We start from the raw sequence: 27,944 nt of genomic DNA on the forward strand, positions 1-27,944 counted from the left end.
TACAGCACCAACCGAATTTGTGCAGTAATTAATCACAAACCACTTTGCCATCAAACTGAACTACAGCAATGCAGCACTGGGTGAATTTTATCCTCAGAGTCCTACTTCACATGGGGTACTGTGAGGCTTAATTAATGAGCCTTTGTTTTGTGGTTGGAGATCCTCAGATAAAAGAAATTGATACACAAGTGGAAAAACAAACAAATGAACAGAAAGGGAAACAGGAAAATAAAAAATCTCTACATGAGCTTGCCAGAGTTAAGGTGCCATTATTTCAGCTGTGATTAAAGGATACAAGCTTTAAGAAACTGCAGCAGTGAGCTTTCTCTGTGGCAGAACACTGTGGTTTTATGACATAAAATAGGGCTGTTGAGTTGATTAGCCACAGCGTCCCTTAAAAAAAAAAAAGCAGCTTCCTATTCACATTCAGCTTAAATAATTAAAATGGTATTTACAAATGCTGCTAAGATCTTTTGTTATTTCATTTGGCATGTGATGCTTTTTTTTCGTAGGGCTAATAAGTAAATTGCAAACATACATTATTCTTCACCATTCTCCACTCACTTTCCTCCCACTGGCAACCAATCTACCAGAATTTTCTTCCATTCCCATTAATTGGTCCTTAGAGAATCTCCCTCGCATACCTTTGCAGTGACAGTCAGTGAACATTTCTTAGTAATACTGAGTCAGAAGCTCTGTGATAGCTCGCAAGTCACATATTGAACTGGAGCTGTACTACTCCCTTCCATTATGTTTAATGCATGAGGCTTCTTAAATGGCATGGCTCAAGTGATGGATCATACTTTTACTTCCAGAGTATCATGAGTTTCTCTGGTTATTTCTTTAAGATATTTATATATATTTTTTCTCCTAATGTAATGATTTCCTGGCAGTCCATATCAAGTACAATAGAATGGCAAGCAAGATAGCCTCATGTTTTCTGAAGCTGCAAAATCACAATGTCTCAAGCAACCATAGCTCTACATGGGAGAGGTAAAAAAAAAAAAAGCACGCCTTATCTCCCAGACACTGATATTTTAAATATGTTTGAAAATTTTGGACTGGGACCTTTCAGTATGATATGGAATCCACAGGGTCTTACAGATTTTAAGTAATCCATGCCATTTTTAATTTTAAATGCATATTGCTCAGCAGTGCTACAAGGTCCCGGGTGAAATCAGGTGTCTGCTGTGTACACTGCTGTACATAGACATACAGAGAAAAAAAGTCTTTACTACCCCAAAGACTTCACAATCAAAAGAGACTAGAGAAGCCATTATTCTCATTTTTCAGAGAAGGAATTAACATGCAGAATGTTGAAGTATTTTTTGGAGACAACCTTCTATATATGTCCAATTTATTTGTTGTGTGGAATTTAGGAAGGTAGGTACTGAAAACAGTGGGGTGGTTCAGGCTGGTGCTAGCTTCCCACAGCTGCTATCAAAACATATAGGTTAGAAAGCAAGGGTGAAATTTCTTACATCTAACTGTAGGAGTGGGAATAATTTCACCCACCTCTGGGTGCACTGAATCTAGAGTAGGTTTTTGCCCACTTGATTTTCAGCTGCCAGTCCAGAAAGGTGAATGTACAATTAAGTCATGTCACATCTGCTAGCCCCAGACAGATGTCTTATGCCCTGTAAGGCATCTCAAATACCACTTTGTGCTCTGTAATGGATTTTGAGCTCTAATCTAAGGAAATTAGTTAGATTAACTTTATAACTATGCAGAGAGCCCATAGAGAGAGCTAGATATCTCCGAGAGCTGATTTGGTCTTTCCTAATAGAGGTGTCTGGAAAAGATGGAATGGTTCACATTCTGGAGGTGCTAGCCCTCTCCACTAAGAGCAGAGGAAGGGTAGAAGCTTGTTTTACACAGAATATGTATCACTGAGGTACCTAAATTTATCTGAAACCCTCCTCACATGACTGATAAAACCCAAGCAGATAAAGCTCCTTTCCCTTTATCCTTCTCCTCCTACACTTAGGGTCGTAGCCATGGAAGGTCACCTGAAATTCTTATCTTAAGATACATAAAGACAGTGAGGAGTTATGAAAGAGCAGAGCTGTTCTATATATCAAGAAAAAAATCTTATCATACACTTGACTGCAGACCCTTTGATAGAAGGGGCTATAACTAACTTTATGTCTGTACAGAAGTTCTCCCACTGAATTGTTACCTTGCTAAGGCCTCTCACTGATGTTGCAGTAGGAGTGGTAAATAGTAATATTGTTGGAACCAATAATTTGTGATCCAAGGGTAGAAAGCCCTCATATTGCAATAGAATGACTTCTTGTAAAAAATATTTTCAAGAACCATAGCTATTCCACAAACAACGCAAACACGTTTGTTGTTATATATAGGAAAGCTAAGAATCAGATAGGGGACAAGTATTTTTCTTCCCATATTACTTCCTCTGCTCTTTCTTGAGATGGATTACATCTACCTTTAGCTTCTCTTGTACCTATAAAGAGTGCCTGGGAATAAGGTGATGGGCTCCCTGATGCAGCTGGAAATGGTAATTTTGTTGATAGCAATTGTCACTGTGCTGAGTTCCCTTACGGATGGTGTTCAGCTGTGGATTAGTAATTCACAGATTACTGTCTGTGTTTGGCTTCTCAAGGTGGTGAGGAAATCTCCGTGTAGTGATGTCTGACCTTTTTCATCTTAATCCCTACAGGTCATCATGCTAGGATGCAGTCATTGAGAAAATATCTTGAGTGTGAGAAGACTGTGCGTTTAGTTGCTGTATTTACAAGAACAAAGACAAGTACTCGCTTTTTTCCTCATGCCTTTGAAACTATTTTGTTTGGCCCAGCTGGATTTTATTTGGCGCCTATACCAACATATTAAGCAGAGCCAGGGTTTGTTTCTAAACGCTGGAACTTGGTCATCTGTACCATTTAATTATTAATTAATCATTTTGGCCTGATCCAGCTAGCAGTCTCTGTAATAATTCCTAGGCATGGTCAAGAGTTAGCATGGGCTAGAGATCATTCTCCATGCGTAGTTTTGGTGTTGTCACTGTATTTTAAAAGGATGTGGCCAGACTGTCCCTGGTGATCTCAAAGTCAGAGAATAGACCCTGGCAATCTTTAGTACATCTGTAAAGATGCAACCATTTGAAATCCAAATAAAATAAAAAGAACATCCTTCCCTCTTTTATAGGCACGTATCCAGACATTATAAAAATATGATCCATATTCAGTGTTTTAAGAGGAAAATACTAAAGTCCCTGCCAATATTCCATGGAAAAGGGTGCTGGATTCACACACTTGTATACCAAAATTGTCCTCCTAATGACAAATTGCTGTCAATATTCTTGGTATGCAGTTGAAGCCCAGATGTTTGGGTAAGACCATTCCCATGCATAAGAATATGATCCTTTGTCAAAAAGCACCAGTGATCCACACAAGCCTGTATGACTAGCATCGCCAGGACATTCTAGTTTCTGTAGCCAAAGGCAGCAGTATGGTCAGCATCAGGATTAGTTACCTTGGTTCCCCCAATTTCAGCCTGGATGATTATATGACAGCTGAGTCAACTTGCCTTTGGCATGAATCTGGATGGAGGATTTATTTTGTACCACAAATTTATGCTGAAATACCTTAATCATTGTTACTGCTCCTCATGAATCCCATGGTTAAGAATGTCAGTTGTGTTTTGAAAAAATATTTGTCCTGAAGTAGCACTGTTTCCTTCTTTCCTTCATTTCTTTTTGCCTCCTTACCTCCCTGTAATAAAAATTCAGTTGTTATTGTTGAGTCTAAGAGATGACTTTTACAGTTTGTGTAAATCAGTTGTTTCAAATTCAAACTATTTGTGGTTTTCTTTTCACCAATATGGCGAATGAGAAGTGTTTTTCCCTGAAAAAGTTTCATAGAAAGTTGGTTTCTTCAACTTGGTAGTAACTTGGTCTAAAACTCCAAGATAGATTGGTAGATTTTCCTTTCAGCCTAGTTTGGAGAAAAGGAGGCTGAGGGGTGACCTCATGGCTTTCTACAGCTTCCTGAGGAGGGGATGTGGAGAGGGAGGTGCTGAGCTCTTCTCCCTCAGATCCAGTGATAGGACATGTGGGAACAGTTCAAAGCCGTGCCAGGGGAGGTTCAAGCTGGACAGTAGGAAGCATTTCTTTACCAAGAGGGTCGTCAAACACTGGAACAAGCTTCCTAGAGAGGTGGTCGATGCCCCAAGCCTGTCAGTGTTTGAGGCATTTAGACGATGCCCTTAACAACATGCTTTAACTTTTGGTCAGCCCTGAAGTGGTCAAGCAGTTGGACAAGATGATTATTGCAGGTCCCTTTGAAATGAAAATATTCTATTCTATTCTATTCTATCTATTCTAAAATCTCCTTCTACAGCTACAGCAGAGACACTTTTTGAAAATGTCATCCATTAGGGAGGGGAAATGTATTTGGATTCTCCACTTTGTATATTCAAGGTTTACACGTTCCATCTAGTGAAGTATTGTCTTTCTAGCCATTCAGTTTCTCATTTGAGTTTGGATCAGGTTGTGAATATGTCTAGGTACCAGCAGTCAGCGAATGTGTAGTAAGATTGTCTGCAAGAGAAACTGAATATGAAAAACAGGAGGGGAGAAGGGTAGGATGAGAAAGTCTGGTGGTCTCAGACATGAAGCATCATGGTACTCACACTTTGTCTACAATGATTATTAATTTCCATTAAGACGATCTGTAGCAAATCTGCATTGGAACTATCCTCTTTGAATTACAGTGTTTTAAGGTATGGTATGTGTAATAAGGTGAAATTTGATGTCTTAAGCATACTTGGGAAAAGTTGCCAGATGAACCAGTAGAAATTACCATTCCTTGACATTAACCATGTGCATACAGAAATTTTCTTTTAGAGATGATATTTTTGAGACAGAAGCTCCTGATGCCTAAATTGGAAGCTCAGGGTATGTCATTAGTGGAAAGGCATCAACAAGCTGTGGGTGTCACCTCACAAAACACTGGCAACCAAAACCCACCAGGTATTCATCTAAGCAAGTTATGCTGACTGCTTCTAAAGCTAATAGAGAGAGATAGTCCACAGGGGACTGATTCCTACCTTTCTGAGATGCTGTCATATGTAGTACTGAGTTGCAATCTAGAAGAACTCTTCTCTCCAACTAGAGAAGGGGAATCTATGCACCTCTATTAAGTACCTGATGTTAATTGGATGTTAAAAGTTTATATGGCTTCAATGAAAGGCTGGGAAAGTTCACAGAGGAGAAATCCATAGGGGTTTACTAACATGTGGATAACACGAGTCAAGAATTTTATGGGCCATGAATTGCTAAAGGATGCAATAGTACTCAAGGGGAGTACTATCTAATCTTGGTCTATCCTCTATTCTTCTCAAGGCACCTGCTTTGGGGCCATTTTTTAGAGACAGGTATGAAGATATATGAAGATGTTTGATCAGGCCCTATAAAGCTGTTCTTTCTTCCTCATCTGAGCCTACTAGTTTGTGCTGGTCCTGATGTACCATACCTCATTCATTCCCCAAAGCTGAGTGATATGGGACAACACATCGCACTACATCGATCATATTACACTTACTTGACAGTGTGTGAAATTATGACCATTGTAACTCTTGGAGTTAGACCATTGTAGAACATGTTAGTCTAACGCTGTCTCTACTTGCTGTTTCTATTATAATGTTGGCCATTGTGGAAAAAGTCATTACATTGTAAAATTGACGTGCATTTAGACCTGCTGTCTATATGACTGTTAAATGCAAGTGTTGCCTCATTTTGTAGCATGTCTCATCTGTGGGTTGAATCACGGCTCTTTGGGGTGGGGTGTGTGATTCATTTGTTTTGCAGTTATTTTTCTTTCTCTCAAAATATGACTCAAACGCCTCAAAATCATTGGAAAGAGACTCCAGATAGAATTAATCTAACGTAATGCTGATGTCTGAAATGTAAAGGCCTACCTCTGAGCTAGTCACCCTGGGCTCCTTTTGTGGTCAGTGGAGAGGAATAGGTATCTCAAGGCTGTAACTGATCTCACCAAAAGTAGAGCGTTCAAGTAGGTCAAATGAATTAAGACTGAATGTGTCTGTTTCCTTCAAGGGCAGATGTAGATGTCTACATTAGAGAAGTCTAAAGTACCCCCTGAGTTCTATTCCATCCTTAACAGTTCAGAGGTACAAGCAATGCTCAACTAATTCACAGTCAGATTATTCTGTCTGAGTTCCACTAAGATCATAAGAACATAAGAGAGATTTTACTGAATCTCACCATCTATCTCAGCATGCTGTCTCTGACAGCTGTCGAAAAGCAGATGCCCAGGGAAGAGCCATAAAAACAGGGCAAACATATCATATTTCCTCCAGCTTCTTTCCCAGCCTCTAACCATCTGTAGCTTCAGAACTCTCTAAGCCAGACATGTTTTTGATGTGTTCAGTAATCTATGAATGTGTCCCATCTTCCTGCAAACCAGTGTTAAAGACTTAACCATGCGCAGCATCCTTCAGTAAGGAGGCTCTCAGCTTAACTGCAGGCTGTGTAATGAACTTCCTTTTGTGTGCTTTGTTCCTGCCTTCTGCTAGTTTTATCTGAAACAGAATAAAGTGATCTCTGGAAGATACTTGGTGTAGAAAGGCAATCTGCTGGCTTTCTCCAGCCTGAAGTGTGCAAATGTTGGTGACAGTAGAAACCTGTGTGCTCCAGGAACCTATGAGAACTTTTGTGTGTTCGTTCTAGACACCCTAGCTGATGCTAGGCATCTGAACCAGGTGTCTTGAACTACAGCCCTACAGACATTTCTCTATCTATTGTTGGAAAAAGGTGCTCAGGTGTGTTATGTTAGTCTCTTGAACTGTGTTTAAGCTAAACGTTGTAAAGAGTGTCCTGTTCTGCTCTAATTTCAGTGCTGCAGAAAGTCGCCTGGGCTCTTTGGGATGTGACACTGCATGTTTTATCTATTCTTAGCTAGTATTTTGGTTTTGTTTTCAAATTTCATTTTCCAAACCTGCAGTTGTTAAAGTATCCATGCACTTCATTCCATTTTCTCCTTAAAATTCTGGCATTTATTCACAGTTGTTAACCCAAGCACTTGCTTCACAATTGGACTTTAAAGCTCAGTAAAAGATGGAAAGTTAAAGAATAACAAACAACTAGGCCTAGCATGTGGAAAATTTTGTGAGGATATTCTGAAGTAGAAGGAGAAGTAACAAATTGAGTAAGTAAAAGCTGAGTCACTGTGTCTGGGTCAACAGCTGAGAACAGGGTTTAGTTAACCCCATTGCAGAGCATGGCAATAAAGTTAGACATGATCTGTTGATCATTAAAGTTGTCTAGAGAAAAGTATATAAGACAAATGTAAAAGTAACTTGTGTAGAAGACAGGGAAGAGACAGAAAGAGAGACAGCTAGATGTTTTTGGAGATTGGATGCAAAAAGACTGATGACCACCAAGCAAAAACCACTTCTCTATTTTCTTGTACTGTGTTCACTTATGAAGAGAAAAACTACAGTGCAACCAAGTCATGACAAAGACGAAAGAAAGCACATGAAAAAAAAAGGAAGAAAAATACTTGAGAAGGCCTTGTAAAAGTAAAATCGCAATGTGAACAAACGAAGACTGTTACTATCCATCAGGTGATAATTGCTTCTGAGGCTTTCCCTTCTTATCTCTCTTTCCCTCTTTATTTCTCCTGCTAAGAATCAGTTTCCTACCTGTTCTACAAGACTTCTGTGACTTGCCTCCTCCTTCCTGCCCTGTTTTTGACCCAGTTGAATTCTCATGTATCTTCTATATCTCTGCTAATTTCCAAGTCTCTTGCTACATCTCACAAACACCAGACCTGTCAGTCAGAGCCCGAGTACCACATTTCAGGGCCATGAGCAAAGCCTAAAACAAAAGCTGAACTGAACCTCCACCTTCACACCGATATCTCATGTACAGACTGGTTTGGAAAGCTTTGTTCCATCTTCTGTTCCTTCTTGATTTGCTCTGCTTGTATTTTCATGTATCTGTGGTCAGTATACAAAAGTACTGAAATCTCCCTTGAAAGCTTAATTGCATGATAACACTGCCCTTTAGTAAACATTGAGAATGATTTTGTAAATTTTCAGAAACCAGATAGAATTTAATAAATAGTGATATCTGAGTTACAGACAGCAACAAGATTTTTTTTATCCTTTAAGAAAAGAGAATAGTTTTCTCTATTGAGAAATGTAAATTGGGGGCCACTTATTTAAGAGACTCAGTAACCCATAAATCCTGATACACCCAATTTTTGTAGCCTAATTTTAGTTTTGTTCAAATTGTTAGAATGCTTTCACATAATATTAGAATAAGTGGCAGCATATTTCCATTATTAATGACATACTGCAACAGTGAATAGCTAAAAGCAATTATTGGAAGTTTGACAATAGGTAATGAAAATAAATTAGTTAATTCAAGCTACACAGCAAATACTTTCACATAACCAGCAGCATCTTCAAAACCAGGGTAGATGATCTGCAAACAGTTCGAAATTCTCCACAAATACTGTTTACAGCAGACAATGTGTTGACAATCAGACAAGACTGAGATTAAATAGGGTCTGGCCTTATTTGTTATTTTTGTTTGCCAAACATTCCTTTTATAAAATACACTATATTTGGGTTTATCGTTGTTCACACATCTCACATGAGTATCACTTCTTAATTAGCAACACTAATGAGGGCATATGACTCAAAAATCATATTAAAATATTTCTGTTTAAGCAGCCTAGATTTACAAGTATCTTAGCAAAACGACCATGTCATTCAATATCAAAACACCCTCATCACCTTCTCTAAAAAATCTTGTTCTGAAGGAGAATATATTTCAACATCATATTTATAAAATAACAAATAAAGCAATGTCTTCAATAGAAAAAAAATATTCTGTGTCCAAGGAAAATAGTTTCTACTCTCATTTCTATTAGGTGAACTAAAGAAATACTAGTTGAGCTAGATCCATAATCACTTACACTATTACCATCACAGAGAACATCTGAGTGGTCCATGCTGGAAGAGACTAGCAGTGTGCTCCATTCCCAGGAAGGAAACAGTACTTCCCACATGCTGAAATATTGTCTGACAGATACAGTTCATACTTTTTTTTTTTTAGTAGGAAAAGACAAAGAGGAGTCTGTGCAGAAAAGTTTTGCTTCTCTGTTAACTTAGGCCCACAGAAATTGATATGAAACTTGCTCACCACTCCTGCTGAAGAACTCGCACTGTATTTAGTGTCAGACAAACCAGGGGTCAGACCAACACAGATTTTAGATATCTGACCACATATTTGTGGTCTCTGAAGTGCTGCCTACTGCCAGTTGCGTAAGGAACACCAAATGACTCCTACAGCAGGCAAGGGGTAACACTGGCGATCTTGGTGCTCTAGGCCATTTGGCACCGGACACGTATTTGATATATGTAGCACTACCAGAGGGCGGTGTTGTGTAGCTGCCATGTTTAAATAATTTTTTACTAGTAAAACTAATGCTAGTGGCATCCCTTCAGAGAACAGAACATTGACAATTTTTTATATTTCTTTGTTGGAAAGGGAAGTTACCTTTTCTACATCTCTAAACGCTTCTGCTTCCTTGCAACAGAACAGAGGAATTCATTCTGCTACGCCCTTTTTCTGGAGATAAACTTGGGGGCCATTGATAAAAAATGGGTCAGGGCTCCAGAGTCCCTGGCCCTGAGAACACCAGCTGCAGAGAAAGCAGGACAAAAAAAAAAAAAAAAAAAGAGGAAAAAAAAAAAAGACCAGTGAAATGATCCAAATTATAGCATGATAATAGGCTGAAAAAGGCATTTCAATGTTTCTCTAAGCTTTGCCTACACACTCTTACGTTTGCAATCAGGCTAAGGAAGTTCATAGAATATGATGGTTCTAGGGGTGTAGTGAAGAAGACAGTGAAAAGGTTAGTGTTGTTGCTTTGGTCTGGTTTAGTAATTAGCGTTAACACAGACACTTTCAAGGCACTTGCAGGAAGGTCCTCCTCTTCCTCTTCTTCCCCCTTGGCTTAGACCGTGTAATAATCTCTGCTTTCCTTACATGGTGAGGGCTAAATCCTTGCTGGCTCTCTTTTGGTTCCAACTCCATGGTCCTTGGCTCCAGCACTCAGCCAGTCAATATTTGATCTTTAGCTCATTTGTGGCTCTGAAAGCATGTCAGAACACCACATTTCAATTCTTTGCTTCTTCCAGTTCTTTGGTAAGATCTTGCTCTGGCATTGCTTCATCTCCTGCTTTTTCTATCTCTTGCTCATTTAGATTGCTGACTCCTGGAAGCAAAGATGGTCTCTTGCTGGGTGCACATGAAGTGTGTGGACCACTGGAAGCTCTAAATGAGGCACTAGCAGAGACAATAAAAATAACTGGATAACTAACTGTTCACTTACAGTAACAGGACTGCCTAACAAATGGGAATTTTTAAACAAACACAGCTAAAAATTGAATTTATTTCAATATTTTTATCAGCTGCTTCTTTAATTACTCAGATTAAGGTTTTCATGAAAAATTGAATATTTTTACAAAATAATAATAAAAAATTTAAAAAACTGGAAAAAAGTGAACCTTTAATTTATTAAATTAGAACATATATTTCAGAAATCCTTAAAATATTAGTTTTGTAAACATATGATATGATGAAGTGGAACAGCAGTCTAGAGGGAATATCTAATTTGACTTTCCTGACAAATAATTCATTGTTAATTATAGTAAGTCTTTTTTAGATAATAATAAGAAAAGTAGCATAACTTTATAAAACTCCAAGCTATTTGGTACTTTTATATAATTATGTAGAAACTCAGTGGATGGGATTTGTATCATCTAACTGCAATCATCTATAAATTAGGTGCCCATTCTGGTTTGCCATTTTAAGTTCTCTTTACAGTCACTGGAGCAGAAGATGTTTTCAGAAGTTGATTCGAAAACTGGTGTGATGAAACATCCTCTGGAGAAACATATCTCTTTCCACGGTTTTTAGAATATGACTAGACTAAATCAGACGTATAGGTTTTAGACATTTAAAGTGCGGAGAAATAAATTCTAGATACATAGAAAAAGAGATTAAACTGGATTCACCTAAGTGAGGAATGCCCTTGGTGACATATACAGTCCTCAGGGACCTAAGAATCTGCAGTCCCAACATTAGGATTAGTCTGTACTTGCATTATATCCAGCGTATTTTCTGAATGCAAACTGTGGGTCCAGTTCTGAAAAATCTTACCCACCCATCAAACTATAAACATATAAATTGGCTTCAGTGTTTCTGTGTTTGCAAGACTGGATCTATGTCCGAGCCACGCAACTAATTGGGCAGATTTGAGCATGACTGCAAAAGAGCACAGCTCAGTTCATGCCGTTTCCAGATAGGTTTGACTTTTGCTTCCCATTATTTCAAATGTATAGTTGAATTCATATTCACTCCATTGTTGCTGTGCCATTTTGCTGTCAGCTCTGATTTATCTGCCTGACTGCCTTCATTTGAAAATCTTCAGAAATACATTTTTTAACCTTGTTATCAGACCTTGTTTTGCCCCATTTACCTCAGTCAGGCAAAAGGATTTCTGCATTGAGCAAGTGGTTCAGGATGCAGTCCCCATCTCTGAGAAAATCTGCTCTCAAATGGACAGTCGTCCACCTTCGAAGTTCCTTGCCAGGTTTTTATTGAGGCATATGGTGTGTGATGGTTTGACCTCATGGCTGGAAGGTATGGACACTGTTGGAATGGATGTTTCGTAATAGCTTGAGTCACCCTTGCCACCAGCACTAGCATAGCCCAGACTGATATTTAGTATTCTCTTTGTAGCCATGAGCAAATTGTATAGCATCTTCAGTGAACCAGGTTCCAGTCCCCCTGAACTCAGCAGGAATTTTGTGCCTGAAATAAAATCCAAGTAAGCTTGGAGTGCAGTTTCCAGTCTGTAAAACAGAAATCATGGCCACACGTCAGCAAAGCACTTCTGCTTAGTTTTAACCACATGAATAATTCTTTCTACAGGATCACTGCTCTGCTTAAGTCTAAGCATGTGCTTAAACCCTTTGCAAAATCAGGGCCAAGAAGTCATAATTATCTCTCAACTGTGCTGACATTTAATTATTTTTCTGTATCACACAGATGATAGAAGTGCTTTATATCATCATAATAATAATAGTAATATAATGGCAACAAAAATAAAAATGCCGTGAAACTCTCTTTGCTATTATTCATTTAATGTGGAAGGCATTCATATCCTTTATGGATGGACTTGCATAAATCCTTACAGAGATACAATGTTTCTCTCTGAAATGAAAATTCAATTATATTGGATGCAAAATATGTCATAATTTATATTACACGTCTTAGGTTACCATGTTGAAAGTGGATTTCCAAGACCCTGTCTTAATCTTCATTTTTCTTTTCAACAAGGAAACAGATACTGGATATACAAAGCAATAATATAAAACCAAGCCACAACATGAGTCAACACAAACTGATTATTTGCACACATTTTCCTGAATCCTAATTGCTCTCAGTGTTCTCAAAACACCATTAGATGGAGAAATAACAACTTTCATCATACAGTAAAAGGCAATTACACCAACTTGGAAAAGATACCTTGGGAATCTTCGCATCAAGCTTGATTTACCCTGATGTTCTGCAAACATGTACCAATCGCAACAGTTTTGACTCAACTGCAACACAAAATAGAGTTCCCTGAAGTTCATTGGAGGTAAAGCTAAATTTTCACAGTGGTCCCTTCTGGCCTTTAATCTATTAATCATGGTCTTTTTAGATTAAAGTACCAGAATTGCCTACATACCCCATCTTCCTCATTTCTTCCTACTCATTTTCCTATAGTCTTTTCTTTCTTGTTCTATATTTAAACTCCATACCCCTTTCCAGCCTTAACATATGCAGTGCATCCTACCTTCAAGCATCTGAACCTGCTTCTGAAAGTAGGTAGCCTGATTTGTGTGGCCATACCAGAAGAGTATTTCTGAACAAAATATGTTTCTGCCTAACTACCACCTTCAACACAAGAAATCATGTGCTTTTTTTATCGAATGAAGCAATGCCTGAAAAGCCAGTCCAAGGTTATTCAGTAGAGTATTTCAAGTGGAGCTGGTGGTTAAAAAAATGCATCTGGAATCAAAGGTCTGAAAAAACTGGGAAAGCCACTCCTGCTGTTACTTGGAACAGCCATAAGAGTGGTCACTATTGCTTCCAGGAGCAAAACCACTTATTTAAGAGACTCAGTAACCCATAAATCCTGATACACCCTTTTGCAGAAACAGCAGTTTACATGCATGGGATTACCACAAGGGATGCAAAATTATCATAAATTTCTTTGTTTTTTTATTAATATTTCAAATTTCACAAGACAATTTTTAAGAAATGTTTCCCGCCTTGTGCTCAAAGCCGTGTGTGTAGCATTACCGACACAGTCAGTTCCCTGTCTATATAGGAAGCAATAAACTGGTTTAACCACAAGCTGACTCCCATCTTTAGTCCCCTAAAATGTCATGTTGTCATAGATGCAAGCAAGAGTGATTACTAGGAGGGATAATGACAGCAGCACCATTCCTGCAGATTTAGGGAAGGATGTTAAGAGACATGGGTTTCAGACAAACCACTTCCACAGCCGGCCTTGGTGACAGCTCTTGGCATCCTGGTAACCCCCTGTGCTTTGCAGAGTTCTCAGAGAGTAAAGTGAAGCTAGTCATGAAGGTGAACAGGAGTTTGTACTTGCTATTGTGAGAGGAGGGGAAAAAAAAAAGACACTTTACTAGCTTCAAAAAGAATTTTTTGACTGTTAGATACCACATATAACTGGCCATTTTATTAGTGCTGTAAGGACATACATCTAGGAGGAAGGGCACACAAGGTAGGAGAACTGAAGTCTCCTTTTGATGAATCAGGATCCTGGTTAGGAATTGATTAGGTTATAAGGGCAACTTTTTCATTCCTCTTCTCATTTTTTTGACCAAAACCCCCTAATTGTTGAATGCCTTTGATTCCAGTTAGTCCTGCAGACCCAACTTACTTCTGAAACTCTGGGCTGGCACCTGTGTCATGAACTGGACTGTTAACTAGAGTTGATCCAGTTTCCAATAACTTCACTTTCCCACTCACTTAAGTCAGCAACAGCAATTTCAGAAACCGTGTCACTTCTGATGACAGAAAGAGCATGGGTTGACTTGCTGATGCTAAAACTAAGTATGTGGGGCTGACAGCTGGAAGAATAATCTATCTTTACCTCTAAGTATGTTACCTAGCTACCTGTCTGTCTATTTATCTATTTTTCTCCTGAGGCAGATTTAGAGTGGTTCTTCATTATACAAGGCTGAACGTCTAATGGAATATTTTGTTTGCATGTTATTTCAGGGGTATTGTGAGCATTTTCTCTTTGTCAAAGATGTTAGTATTATATTTATTTTAAGCCTTCAGAAAATGTGTCTTATTTTGGGTCTTTTCTCACGCTGCAGCCATTGGAGGAATAAGAACCTAATGTATAGGAGTTCACAGAATTATAGAATCATAGAATATCTCAAGTTGGAAGGGATCCATAAGGAGCATCAAGTCCAACTCCCTGCTCCTCGCAGGACTACCTAAAACTAAACCATATGAGTTGAGGTATCTTTTCACAGTTTAATCAATTAATCAACATGTAGGAAGAAACAGATCTAACATTTGATCAGTACCTCCTGCAAAAGATGTTTATTGTCACTGTGAGTCCTCAGGTTGGTTCTTGCTATGTTATCAGCTAGTACAACAATAAAATAAGATGAAGTTTAGCTGTAAGATACACCATCATTTTGGCAACTGAACATGAGATAAACTGAAGATGTGAGATAATTTTTTTGAGTGAATGATTAACAAAAATATATAAAAATCCAGTACAAGTGTAAGAGTGCTCACAGCTCACAGCCAAATTCACATTCACTTAGGTGGATTGCATTTGTCCCTAAATTCTCCCAAAGCTCACTTTTCTTTCATTGCTTTGTTTGAAATTGCAAGTGCCTTTTGCAAGACAATCTGAGTGACTTAGCCAAAGTGGTCTTGATTAAGTAGTAGTCAGTGTGACCTGGTAAACCGTTGCCTTTACATTGTCACTAGTGAAGTTTTTTGGGAGGACAACGGTGGTATTAAAGGTGGAGCAAAGCAAAGTAGCTTAATGTTCTCAGGGCTTTATGTAGCAAAAGCATTTCTGTTCATGGATGTGCGTGCATCTAAACAGATCTGCAGGGGAGAATTCACAAAGGCTAATTTTGGCCTGAAGAGGTGGATATCTCTGAGCTGCCCTATAGTTAGGAAAAAGAGAGAGAGAGAGACAGGCTCCTTCAGGGAGCGATTAAGGAGAGCTCCTTCCAGAAGAACGTATTTCTCTCCTCTGACCCAACAGAACCAAGTGCTGTAGGCTAGCGTTAGCCTTTGTTGACACCACCCTTAGAGTGTTTGCTGTTAGCCTAAGAGCGAGGATAACTGGACCTATCACAGGATGGACTTTTATTTGGGAAGTGTAAGTCATAAGTCATTAAGCCTCTGGTCATGTGAAAATTTACATGCACCATTAAAGGCAATGAGATTACTCATAGTGCATAGACATCACTATCAGGGCCCTGAATGCCATCATTTTTAGTCACAGTTTGGAAAAAATTATATATGTATGCTTAGCTGTGAGCACAGTGGATAGCAGAGCTAGTTTGAACAGTTATTTATAAAATGATGATTTGTCAATAAGAAAAATACGTTCTAGGAAAATAAGTTTGTCAACACGTCTTGCTTTGGGAAAGGTTTCTCAGTAGTCCAAGGGAGAATTTCTGTCCAGCTATAGGCATGCTGGAGAACAGCCAATAGCCCAGGGCTAAGGCATTCACCCGGGACAGGGGAGACCCAGGTTGTCTCTGCGCTGCCTGATTCAGCCCAGGTGTTTGAATTTTTCTTCCCGTGTTTCAACTAAGTGATCTGATGCCTTGGTTAACCTAAGGTGGGATGTCTCCCTCTGGAAACTCAAAAAGTCTTCAATTCTTCAAAAGGAAGCAGATTTAATTATAAAGCAGCTTAGTTAGGAATGCATTTAGATTTATTTTTACATTTTCCATTAAAGCATGAACGCTTTTATTGCTACAAGCATGAGAAAGCTGTTTTTGGAAAAACACCCTGTGTAAGAGTACATTTTCAGGTCTTAGCTAGAAAAAAACTGTGTCCCATTTTCTCACCTCATTTTGTGTTCTCTCTGGCACCTATTATTTGGTAATTTTCCATTAATTTTGAACCACTGCTTTCCCATACCTTTCCTTATTAGTAAATTAATAAATGCATTAATAAATTTATAATTTATTAATATACAAACTCAAACTGGTTTTAACTGGTTTTACAGTCAAGAGCCACATATTTACTGAGAGTTATCATACTAGATGAAATTTTCATGCCACATTATGATAAGAAGGCATACATCAGAAATTCCAGTCCTAATAGGAAGTAGCTAGCTTAAAAAATTCCCATTTTTTTCATAGGAAAATAGCTTCCCAGTTCTTGTAAGTGCTGCTGTTGCCTCAAAAAGGGCAACCTGGAGTCAGTAACACTGAGGAATTTGCAGTGTGTTTAATGGAGAAAGTAGTTCATCTGTCTTTTAAAAATAAATCACAGATGGATGAAATGCTTAATAAGCAGAAATTTCATCTGCAATTTTTTTTTACTTTTTCAATGTAATGGAAAAAGAGAAAATAATACTGACAGACTATTTGTATGATTCTTTCCGCTCTTTATAAACTGCAGCAATATATTTCTTTAATTCCAGTAATGCTTTTTGTTCTTTTAAGTACATAATTATCGATAAAAATGGACAGAGTAGAACATGGGTTTGGTTTGAATAACTGTTAGCTTGTTTTTGATTAGCTTGGCAGTTAAATGTAATATTTCACATACAGTGTTCAGCTTCCTGCAAGAACAATAAAGGCATTGTTCAGCAATATCTCTAACTCCATTGTGTAGTAAAGGTATATTATAAGAGCATTATTATCATAAGCAAGATTAAAACTTAGTACTTTCCATAGAGAGTGTAATGTTTGTTGAAAAAATTAGAGGAAAAGCAGAGTATTCTTAGTGAAGGGCCTTATTTTTATTTATTTATTTATTTATTTATTTATTTATTTATTTATTCAGAATGGCAACACCTTTTAGTTATCCAACAAAAAGCAGATACACTCCAAAATAAATTGACACGGAAAGTTGACACAATTATTAGCCATACAATCCTCAACAGAACAACTATTCCTCAGAAAAAAGAACTGCTAACTTTGATCCTCACTTATGATGCTTTGATGAGTATAATTAAAAAAAGGCTGACTGACAAGATCCGGATCGTATCCGCTGACCAGAACCCAGGTCTTCCACTTCTCGGAGCGTTCAGACTAATAGCTGTGCCCCGTTTTGTTTTCACCGTGATTCCCGTTCATGGTTTCCCTACAACGTCAGTCACAGGGGAGTGTTTTCTGCACCACGTCCCGCACCCAGCTCGCTCATTCATCTTTGCTGACATCTTTGAGTGTTCTCCACAGATATAGGAAGTTTAGTTTTGAGTCCTCTCGGTAAAGGGAGTCTCCAGTTGTTAGATTTGCAGATAAGTGAGGGAATTTGGACATTTTTCTGCCTACTTTCTGAGAAACTCAGAATAAAGACCCAGTGAGACTCAAATAAAAATAGAGGTGGGAATGCTCCAGGGAACAGCCGTGAAGAAGAGCTTTAGCCAACATTGGATGTTGGTTGTGGGAACCTAAAGGATGGTAGGCGTGGGTTGCAATAGGCCTGAAGTCCACCTTGGCTCTATTTTGGTTCTAGCACTTGCTAGAGAATAAAGAAGGAAGGGGGAAGAAAGAATGATGAGTGATGATTTTAAAATAAGTTCAAGAAGATAATTTTAAGCACAAAAGTTTCTGTTATCTCTCTGCAGTCAAATACTTTCTGAACAGCAAGCCCTATACTGCTAAGCAGTCTGCACTGACATATAGACCCCAAAGGCCAGATGCTAATGGAAATGTTCAGGTATGAATCCTGAGCAATCCTACAGACCTCAGTTAAGACACTCCATATTTACCCTGATTAACTGTGATTATATTTTGCCTCTATAAAAATAAGCAGCTAAGGATCTGTTACAGCATAAGGCTACAAATGCTGTGTTCATGTGCAATTCTGAGTAGATCATGAAGGTCAAGTGGCTGAAGCTGAATATATATGTGTATATATATATATATACAGGTTTAAGGTTGTGGGCATAAACCGTTATTTATGCTTGTATTTAGCACATAGACTAATGTACTGCAGTCATCTCTCTGAACATTAAAGCAATGCATTGTAATGCTAAACTGATAAATCAGCGTACAAATACATCCTGAGAAATGTTTATATTGCAAGGGACAGCTCTGTTGTATTCTGTCCTGCAAATTGAAGTGTTTTTTAAGACAAATGGGCCAAATTTGTTGGTATGTGTAAATCAGCAGAGTTCTGTGATGGTAACAGAACTACACCAGTTTCCATCTGCAGAGAAGCTGGCATTTTTCATAGAAAGTAAGGACTGTTTATTTACAGTTTCAGCTATTAAAATTCATTACTTGGAAATTCTTAGGCTACATTTATTGAACAGAAATTATTGCCATAAGGGTGCTACTTTAATAAGCACATGAAAAAGCCTCTGCAGTTATTTTCCCTTGCTGCATTTTTTGTTGTTGTTTACTGTTATTTTGACCATATATTAGTTTAGCAATAATTCAGATCAGCTTTAGAAGCTTAGAAATTGGTATGAGGGGTGCTGTAAGACTATGATTTACTATCTGATTTTGAAAACTTAGTAAAGCAAAAAATTATACATATGTAAGCTATGTTTTATTGCATTTTTAATGGATGAACATTAAGTATTAGAACTGTTGGTTTTAATGGCAATAGCTCCTTTTAAAAGATAAGAAAAGAGAACCTGCATGCTTTAATTCCTTAGAAATGCCCTCGTTAAATCTTAACATATTGTTTCCCATATTTGAAAAAAAAAAATTTAAAAAATATGATAATGAGCTAAATTTTACCATAAAGTCTGAGAAGAACAGACACCACCCTGTGAAATAAAGCACTTCTAGAGCCATTTGCTGTATGCTATTGATGTTAGATATTATGTAGACTGCACTCTGAGTACAACTACTTTTCAAAATTCTGTTTTAGAAGGAAAATAAAATTAATAGTACATCATAACTGAAAATCTGCAGTGAATCAGTAAATACAGTTCACCTTGGTCAATAATTCTTATTTTTAAATTTATTAGCAAAAGGAAAGGTATAATCAGTAAAACTGGGTTAACTGGGTTAAGAGAACTTTTTTCTTGCTTTTGTTTTGTTTTGTGTAGTTTCCTTGCTTCTAGAATGTTCGTTATTTTGTACATGAGAACAATGAAAGGTTAAAGTAAAACTTTCATTTTGCTTTTTGGAATAACATTTGAAACAATGTAAAAAAAATGTTGTCCATTTTCCTTTCAAATCTACCTCCTTTTCATTCTATTTGTCTGTTTTTATGTATGTGTGTGTTTGTTTGATAGGAATGTATAGTAAACTCAAATTCATTCAGTTCTAATACAATACTGTTCTCTTAGAAAAAAGCATACTAATAAAACAAAGTCCCCAACCTGTTTTTCTTCAAGGGAGTAAATAGAAAGATGCAAAGCTGATTTTATGTACATTCCTACATGCAACTTATTTTTTATGAAATCATATAATGCTGAACCCTAAAGAAGACTGTCTCTGTAAAAATGTCACACACACACAATTCTAAACTGCTATATGTATTGTGCAGTTTGCAAGCTGTCACATTACAGATAAATGCCACAAAATCCTACACCACATCTTTGAAGTTTTAGTTTTATTTAGATTAAGCAGCGAGAATAATAATAGTAGGGAAATACCCAATTCTGAATGCATGCCCTATAATCTTTTCTGTTTAAAATGACACCCTCCATACTTAAATGGCTGGATTAATAGACGACATTATTGTTATGATAACTCTTGGCATTATTTTTAATAACAATTCAAAATTACCTTTCGAAAAACTTAGTGCCTACAGTCTTCTCTGTGAGTGTGATTCTGAGCACAGCATTATCAGACCAGATTGGAGATTTCATGTTACTTTCTGCATTTCGAGCCTTAATATTAAACACTTTTCCTTGCCTAGTATTAGTTTCATATGTTAATATCATTTTTTATTAACATAATACAAATATCACTTGCAGTACTACATCCTTCATTGCTAGCGGCTTTCATATCAAATGTCACAGCAAATTTTATTTTCGCTAATAGATTACGACTCGTACATTGTATTAGTGAAAGTGAACATTATTACAGGATGACACTAAAATTAAAGAACATACTGTACAACAGCACATAACACTCCGCTAAATTACCTACTCCTTCTGACCCACTCTCTTTCCTATCCCACCCCACAAAATGCTATCAGAAGTTCTGTTAGATATTTTATTGCTTCTTTGGAGAAAACTTCACCTTTCAAGAACCTCACTATATCCATTGTCAAAATATCACATTATACAATTCACTGGAAGTGAACTTATTGCTAAATACCCATTAGGTTCCCAGGAGATGCCTTACATTAATTGTTTAGTGAAAGCACCCTTAGGCTATCGCTAGGGAAGAACATTAAATGCATAAAAAGAGAAGTTGACAGAGATCCCTGTAGAACAAGATACATCTACTGGCTTAAAACTTCTCCATGAAGAATCCTGTAAATCGCTGTTCAAAATGGTCATTTTAGGTTTATTTTTCCTCCTGCTCCTGCAAGCACAAATACAATTAATCTGAAAGGAAAATCAATGCTGCATCAGCAGAGAGTCTTTAAAAAGTGGTTATGAAAAGGCAAGTTGGGGGTGGTAAACAAGGCAAAAAAAAAAAAAAAAGTCATTGTTTTGGACCTGAGATGTCTGTGGGACTTGCAGAGATAATAACAAGGAAAAAAGAAAGTTGGAGAGCAGAGAAACTGCAGAACTAATGCTACAGATGAAACAGAAACTAAGAAAAAAGAAAGATGGTCAGGAGAGATAGGAGGGAAAATGGAGACAGAAAGGAGACACAGGGTACTCAGATGAGCTTTGTATTCAGAAAAGTCGTAACTAAAATGTTAGGTAGCTGTTCACGAGTGAGAAGTCTAGTTCAGAAAGGAAGGGTAATGATTTTAACAGCTAGGCACATCATATTTTCCTGTCTATCTGCTGCATCTTTTCTACCACATCCCCTTAACATTGTTCTTTTCTCTAATAGCCATAGCTGATAGATCTGCTCTTCATTATTCATCTAATTCCATTTCATCTATCTTACTATACCTTTCTTTTAAAACACCTCTGAAACGAACCTATATAAATTAAACTCTGTATTTTCCTCAGTTTAGGAAAACAGATTTGGGGGTTTGGTATTGCTGCCGAAGTACCACAAGAGGGGGCACTAGTTAAACAAGACGCAATAATGTAACTTACTTTTCTCTGGGTTTTTTCTTTTTGTCACTCATAAATACAGAAAAAATATTCTCTTTCCCTGCTGCACTAGAATATGATGCTATTATGTTGAGAATATTTATTCCTACTGGGATAATTAATGGAAGAGTAGCTACCATGAAAATATATTGTAAAAAGGGACACAGAAGCCTGAGTGTCCTCAAAAGTAATTAGAAAATAAAATTAAGTTTTTGTTCACATCGCCCTTAAGAAAAACATTTACCTAAGAGGAAAATCAAATCTTCTTTATTTTGGGCTGAGTCTTCAGATCTGTTTATAATCAACATTTGAAAACACGGGGCTCCTGGATGTTGAGATGTGCTTGTATTTTCAACTGTCAGTGCCTCGCAGCTTATGTAGTCATTTGTCTTTGTAAAAAGTGTACACAAATTATATTACTCCGAGTTTTATTTTTATTTGGCACTCATTTTGTGCAGGTGCAAATGCCTGCAAGGCTGTAGAAATCAAGCATATGTACTTTGACGCTTTATACTAGCTGCCTATCTTAGGGGCTTGTATGTCTTTACTAAACATGTGAGCACCTCAGTCTGCTCAGAATTTTTCTCCAGACAGCCCAAGGAGGTAGGAAGTATTGGTATGTCTCGTTTTATATTTGGGGAGCTAAAGCAACCAAGGTCTGGAAACAAAGACCTTCAACTCCCACTGAAATCACCGGACTCCAGGTAATCCCATATATGTGAGTAGCTGAGCCTAGATATTTTGCCCCAAATGACTGAAGATGTCAAGAAACTGAAATGAGGGATCCCCAGTCCTAAACTGGAAGATTATATTCTTTCCCTGTAAGCAAAATACCTGACCTGAAACTGCCTCTATTCTCATTTACACTACTTTTATCAAAGTGCAGCTTTCCAGGTTCATGGCCAAGCTACAGGGCTCTTACATTCCCAAATAACTGATGTGGATTTAGTGGTGCCGTTCCTAATACACAATGTAAGGAGACTCAGAACTCACTTTTCCAGCTCTTCCAAGATTTTGTGGCTTTTTCAGCACTAAAGTTGCCAAATCTGGCTAAACACAGCACTTCAGACTTAATTAGGTTACTGCAAACTCCCTGGTGCAGGTTCCCACCAGTTCACCCATGTTAAAGATCTGGGTAAATGAGGACAACGATTCAGAAAAAGTGGTGTTCTGTTTTCAGGTATTGTAGTGGGCTTTGTCCCCAACCTGCCCCAGTACAAGAATTATTATGCACCACTAACCAATTTCTAGCTTGGTTTACTGTGGAAGACCAACAGGCTATCAAATGGGAAACCATTCCTCATGGTGCATCCGATCTCCAGTCATGCTGAGCAACACTGGTGAACCCATTTCAGTGCCTGTACTGGGGACTGTCATATGTTTCTCATGATTGGATTAAAATAGGTTTAACTCAGTACAGTTTGTCCAGCATGGGCAAAGTTGCAGAAATGGCAAATATCTCTCATGAAGAGGCACTAAGCTGATGAAAAAAAAGGAAGACCAGTGGTTTAATTTTTAGTTTAGAGATTGAGCGGTGAAGAGTCAGCTCCCTGCTCTATCCAGGACCACCCTTGTGATCTCAGCTAGACATCTCCAGAACAGCTTAAGAGATTGTTTCACAGGCAGCTTGAGTTTAATTAACTGTTCATTGCAACTGAAAAGATTAGGAGCTGTTTCTTCTCTCACTCACCTTGAGCCAGGCTTCATGTACAACTCATGGCATGACAATGCCAACTCAAGCCTCTCAAGAAGTTGAAGAATAACCTGGCCAAAAAGAAGCCATTCTCATTAGATTAGTGCGCTGAACTGTCTTGCTGTACAATTGGGTGAGCAGCACTGAAAGTTGATGGAAGGAAAGGATTACAATGCTGGGACTGGGGATAAGCACAGGGAAAAGCAAGGGAAGGAGCAACAGGAAGGTGGCCATGCATCTTTGACAGCCACAAGCCGTGAACTTGTCTCAGCTGCCTGTGAAACACATCTGTGTTAGGCAATCGGAGCACATAGCGGATGGAGAATGGGATGGACCCTGAGAATGGGAAGCAACCCTCTGACCAAGGACTCTCACCAGCAGGCAGACGGGAATGTGAAGAGGAGGGTAGCTTTCATCCTCATGGTGCTCTGGGGGTTTCATGGGCTGGATGCCCTGGCTAATCAGAATCAGCCATCCAAAACCCTTCTGGAGTGAGGGACACTATCTCACAAGTCTCCTTTGGAAAAGGACATGATGTTTCTATCTAGGAGACCTGGGCTAAGAGTATTCACTCAGAATATGCGGTACAGATCTTCTCTCTATGAGGGCACAGGTTATCACCATTCTTACCTTCCCAGTCAATCCCCTAAGCACCAGGCTACATATTGGCAGTTCCAGTATGAGGTGATTTGATGAACCAGTTGTCAAGGTACTGTCAGCTGAAATTTCTCAAAGAGGTTGATTCTGTATCAGGACAGGCTACAGGACACGTATCAGGACAGGCTACATTGTCCAGTGGACAACAGTTTTTTACAGTGCCAGTAGTTGAGCAAACCAGGGAGCACCATGCTTGAAATGCAATTAGATTCATGGCCTATGGAAGATCCATAAGAAGACCTTTGGAAGAGTTGCACATGCATCAGGCTTGGTGTGAACACAGTCCTTTTGACCAGGAGTGGATACAGGCATGCAAACAAATCTTTGGCATGAATTAGAAAAAAAGTGTGTTACTATATGATATTTGAGTAAAGAAATTAATGGTGTAAAATGCAGCCTAGAGGCTTGGTACACTGTGTGTCTTGTGGGTGATATCCCAGAATATTTCCCGGAGTATAAAAACAAAGGAAACTGCATCAGACCAAAAGTCTACTTACCTTGATGCCCTGCCTCTGATTGGTCTCACAGAAATGCATACAAAACCGAACCATTTTCCCTGTTATGTCTTCCTAGATCCTGCGACTTTTCTTGCCTGAGGATGTTGAGAGACAAGTTATAATGATGCCTCTGATGGACATTTTCTTCATGAATTCGTCTCATCACTTTTTGAATTCACTCATCATTTGGACTCCACAGCACACTGTGATGAGGATTTCCATGGTTCAACTGTCTATGACAAATGTAATTAATTTTGCTTGTCTAAAACAAGTTACTAGGGAATTTTGTTTCATGCTGTCTAGATTTGTATATTATAAGAAACAATGAATAAACCTTTCCTATTCAATTCCTCTGTCTCAGTCATAATTTTATCTACCTTTAGCAAGTAAGAGGGGAAACTTCAGAATGGGTTTATGTTCTTCTTTCCTTCTCTATTTTGTGGTGTAATATGCTTGTCTCTGAGTTCCAACATTCAACAGCGTGGACTAGAACAATCCCAGCTGGACTAGACTGCTACCTGGAACTCCTCTGCAGATGGCCACCATCTATGTGCAGGCTGAGTGACCACATGGAGTGAGTCCTGTTGAACCTGTAGAATTGGTTTCACCGCTAATGCACAGGGGCAATGTTCAAAGTACACATCCTGAATACCTCAGGTCCACTGGACTTTAGTTGCAGGTTCAAACTGTGCACAGCTAATAGCCAACATAGCTCAAATTCTTCAGAATTACTGTAAGTGTCGCACAGGTCTGAAACTTCTCCAAACTGAGACACTCACCCTGAAAGTGCCCCTGTGTGTGTTATATATGTATAGAAGCTGAATATGCAACCTCCTGTAAGTGATGAGACAGAGAAAACACCTGGCTCTGGAAGGAGTCCCCTAAACTCCCAGCCCTGAAAGGACTGAAAAGACCAGAATGGGAAAGAACTCAGTGATTCCCAGTTTGTATAAGTGTGGCTGGAGAATGAGGCCTTCCTCGCTCTCCATGTGAGGTCAGCTTGCATGTTCTGACTATGTTCACACTGTGATATTCTCCCAGCTTCCAAAACAGGATGGCATCTTCCAAACATCATATTGGAAATGGCTCATGTGAACATGTTATCTGGCAGTGACCTCTTTGCCATGCTTAACTGTGTACCAGGCTTCAATCCAACAAGTTAAGAACAAAGTTCGTCAACATCCAGTATCTGCATCCATGCCCAGCAGTGTTGCATTTACTAGCATTGCCATAACCCCAAAGAGCACTGTAACTTCAGGATGAGATGTGTCAGCCCGTACACTCCATATATTAGGCCCATTTTATTGTTCCCTTTTCCAGCACCCTCCTCCTGGTGCCACCATCTCAAGTGTGTGTGGGACACTGTAATAATTTTTCTTCTAGGGCAGGCAAGGCTTGGTACATGAGGCCACAAAGAAAGATTTCATGATTTTTGTGGATAAGGTGTCGACTTCTACCAAGAGCACTATCATCAAATGATCCCTGATGGAGGACACGTGCCCTAGGAGGCAGCTCACTGCTACAACACTTTCTCTATCATGTTGCCTGAATATACAATATTCTCAGCTACCTTTATATGCATTGATCCGTGGAATATCACAATTCGATATCTGGGAAAACTGACAAGTTTGGAAATGGGGGAGGAAAAGCAAAACTGCAGTAAAAGGAAGCATTCTCAATCCCTGAAGTGGGGACCAAAAAATGCTTTAGGGTAGGAAATATGGGGGAAAGGAAAGAGATGGTGTTAAAGATGGTCAGTGGAGTATTTCCATGTTAGTCATAAGTCAGTATGTCTGTCATCAGTCCAAGCTGATCCGGACATGTGTTGTGCAAGTGTCTATGTGAGAATGAGTCACCTGAGAGTCCCTTTCTAGTCCAGAGAAAGAAAAAGGTTCTTCCAGGATGGATCGGAGGAATCACATCTTAAAAGTATCTACTTCCTACAATGAAAACCTGGGTTTAGTCCCTGCTTCTACTGGAGGGAGTTTGGCTAACACCTCCCTATTTGACCCATCAAAAGCAGCGGAACCCTAGGTAGGGAGGAGGCGGGAGATGGCGTGACCATGTTTTGAACATAATCCAGCCTGATAGATGTGCTGTAAGAACAGCTAAAGCAAGATCCTCAAATGAGACAGGTGGAAGAACGCTAGAGCCATATAAGTATTGACTAGCTGAATTCTGTCAGCATTGAGACACTTTGCGGCACAATCGCAACTAGGCAGTGAGAAAACTTTACTGCAGAATATTGGGAAGCTGGTTCAGTTAATCTAAATTTTCCCCATCTGGGGATTTAGACACCTGAATTTCATGTACATCACCAGTTGAAACTCCCTCCTGCCATCTACTTTTCTGCTCTCTCTTCATGTAGGAACCTAACCCGAGCAGTAACTGCCATGTTTGGTCTCGTGGGAGATTGCCGACACACTGCTCCTTTATGCTTCTCCAGTTTTAGACAAAAAAACTACTTAAATTCTAATTTTTTTGAGCAGTCTGAGAAATGTATTTTGCCTGCTGTGGTGTCTCCCTTTTTTTCTCGTAATACGTAGTCTGATGATTACTACATCTGTCCAGAAAGCAAACAACCAGGGTTCTACATCCTCTCTGGCAGGAGAGGATCCTAAACCATGTTTCCTCCATTTCACGGGACTGCCCCAATCAGCAGACATTCTCAAAGGGGAACCATCCCCGTTTCTGAAGGTTACCACTGAACACTCGAGAATGAAAACGTCCTCAAGCCATAAGGAATCCAGAAGCCTGACTCCTAGAAAGGGGACAGAAATGAGGTGATGAACCCTTCTCCCATGGGTGTGTCCCTTGACTGTGACCATGACATAATTTTTAATTATGGGATAATAGTTCTGAAGAGTAGAACTGTTGCTATTAGTGTATATATATATATATTTAGAGAGAAAAATCCTTTCTCTGTTAGACACTTATTCTAACTTAGGTATGGGTAGCTGAGCTCCTGACAATAGCTATGCATCTGCACAGCCATTTTGGTGCATGAAGTTCAGTTAATAAGTCTTTTTTTTCCCTAATGCACCATGAAAGCCTTAATGACCGTGTAATTCCTGGGCCAGTCTGGTGGTTTAGTACTGATTTATTAGTAAATATAGAGCTTGGATAGGTGAGAGGGTCTTCTTCACCAGCTACAATTCCAGTTGTACTATTTTAGTATGGTCATCTGTATACCAGACAGAGCATCCATCACTTCTTCCTCCTGCCAGGCTACATTTCTACTTCAGTGTAAAAAGATGTAAAGGTAGAAGATTAAAAATGGACATTGTTCAGGCTTTTGAAAGGGAGGGAGTTTATGATGCCAAGTCACATTATTGCAGTTTCCGGCCATGTAGTGATAAATGTTTTTTACTCCTTCTTCTCTGATGGAATTTCCTCCTCTGGAAAGTGGAGAGGTCACAACAGTCTCGCAATATTGGCTTAAACCATTCCCATTGACTTGACTCTGATTTTCCTGAAGGTTTTTTTTTTTTTTCATAGAAAGACTGAGTAATGGAAAAGAGCTCTACTCTGAATTGTTTTTAAGACTACGGTTTAATGACAAGCACAAATCAATCTAGTCTAAGTCCATGCAACTAATTAAGGGAG

General features: G+C 38.7%; 1 long non-coding RNA gene across 1 annotated transcript in view; it reads left to right on the forward strand.

The window, feature by feature from the left end:
* LOC115351323 overlaps positions 1 to 24,685 on the forward strand; it is a 49,824-nt gene extending 25,139 nt beyond the window's left edge. The window contains exon 2 of the long non-coding RNA XR_003926769.1: positions 24,415 to 24,685. This is a non-coding gene — a long non-coding RNA (uncharacterized LOC115351323). The remainder of the gene's footprint in view (positions 1 to 24,414) is intronic.
* The last annotated feature ends 3,259 nt before the right edge of the window (positions 24,686 to 27,944 follow it).

This window comes from Aquila chrysaetos, chromosome 15 (assembly GCF_900496995.4).
Source record: "Aquila chrysaetos chrysaetos chromosome 15, bAquChr1.4, whole genome shotgun sequence".
Taxonomy (NCBI): domain Eukaryota; kingdom Metazoa; phylum Chordata; class Aves; order Accipitriformes; family Accipitridae; genus Aquila; species Aquila chrysaetos.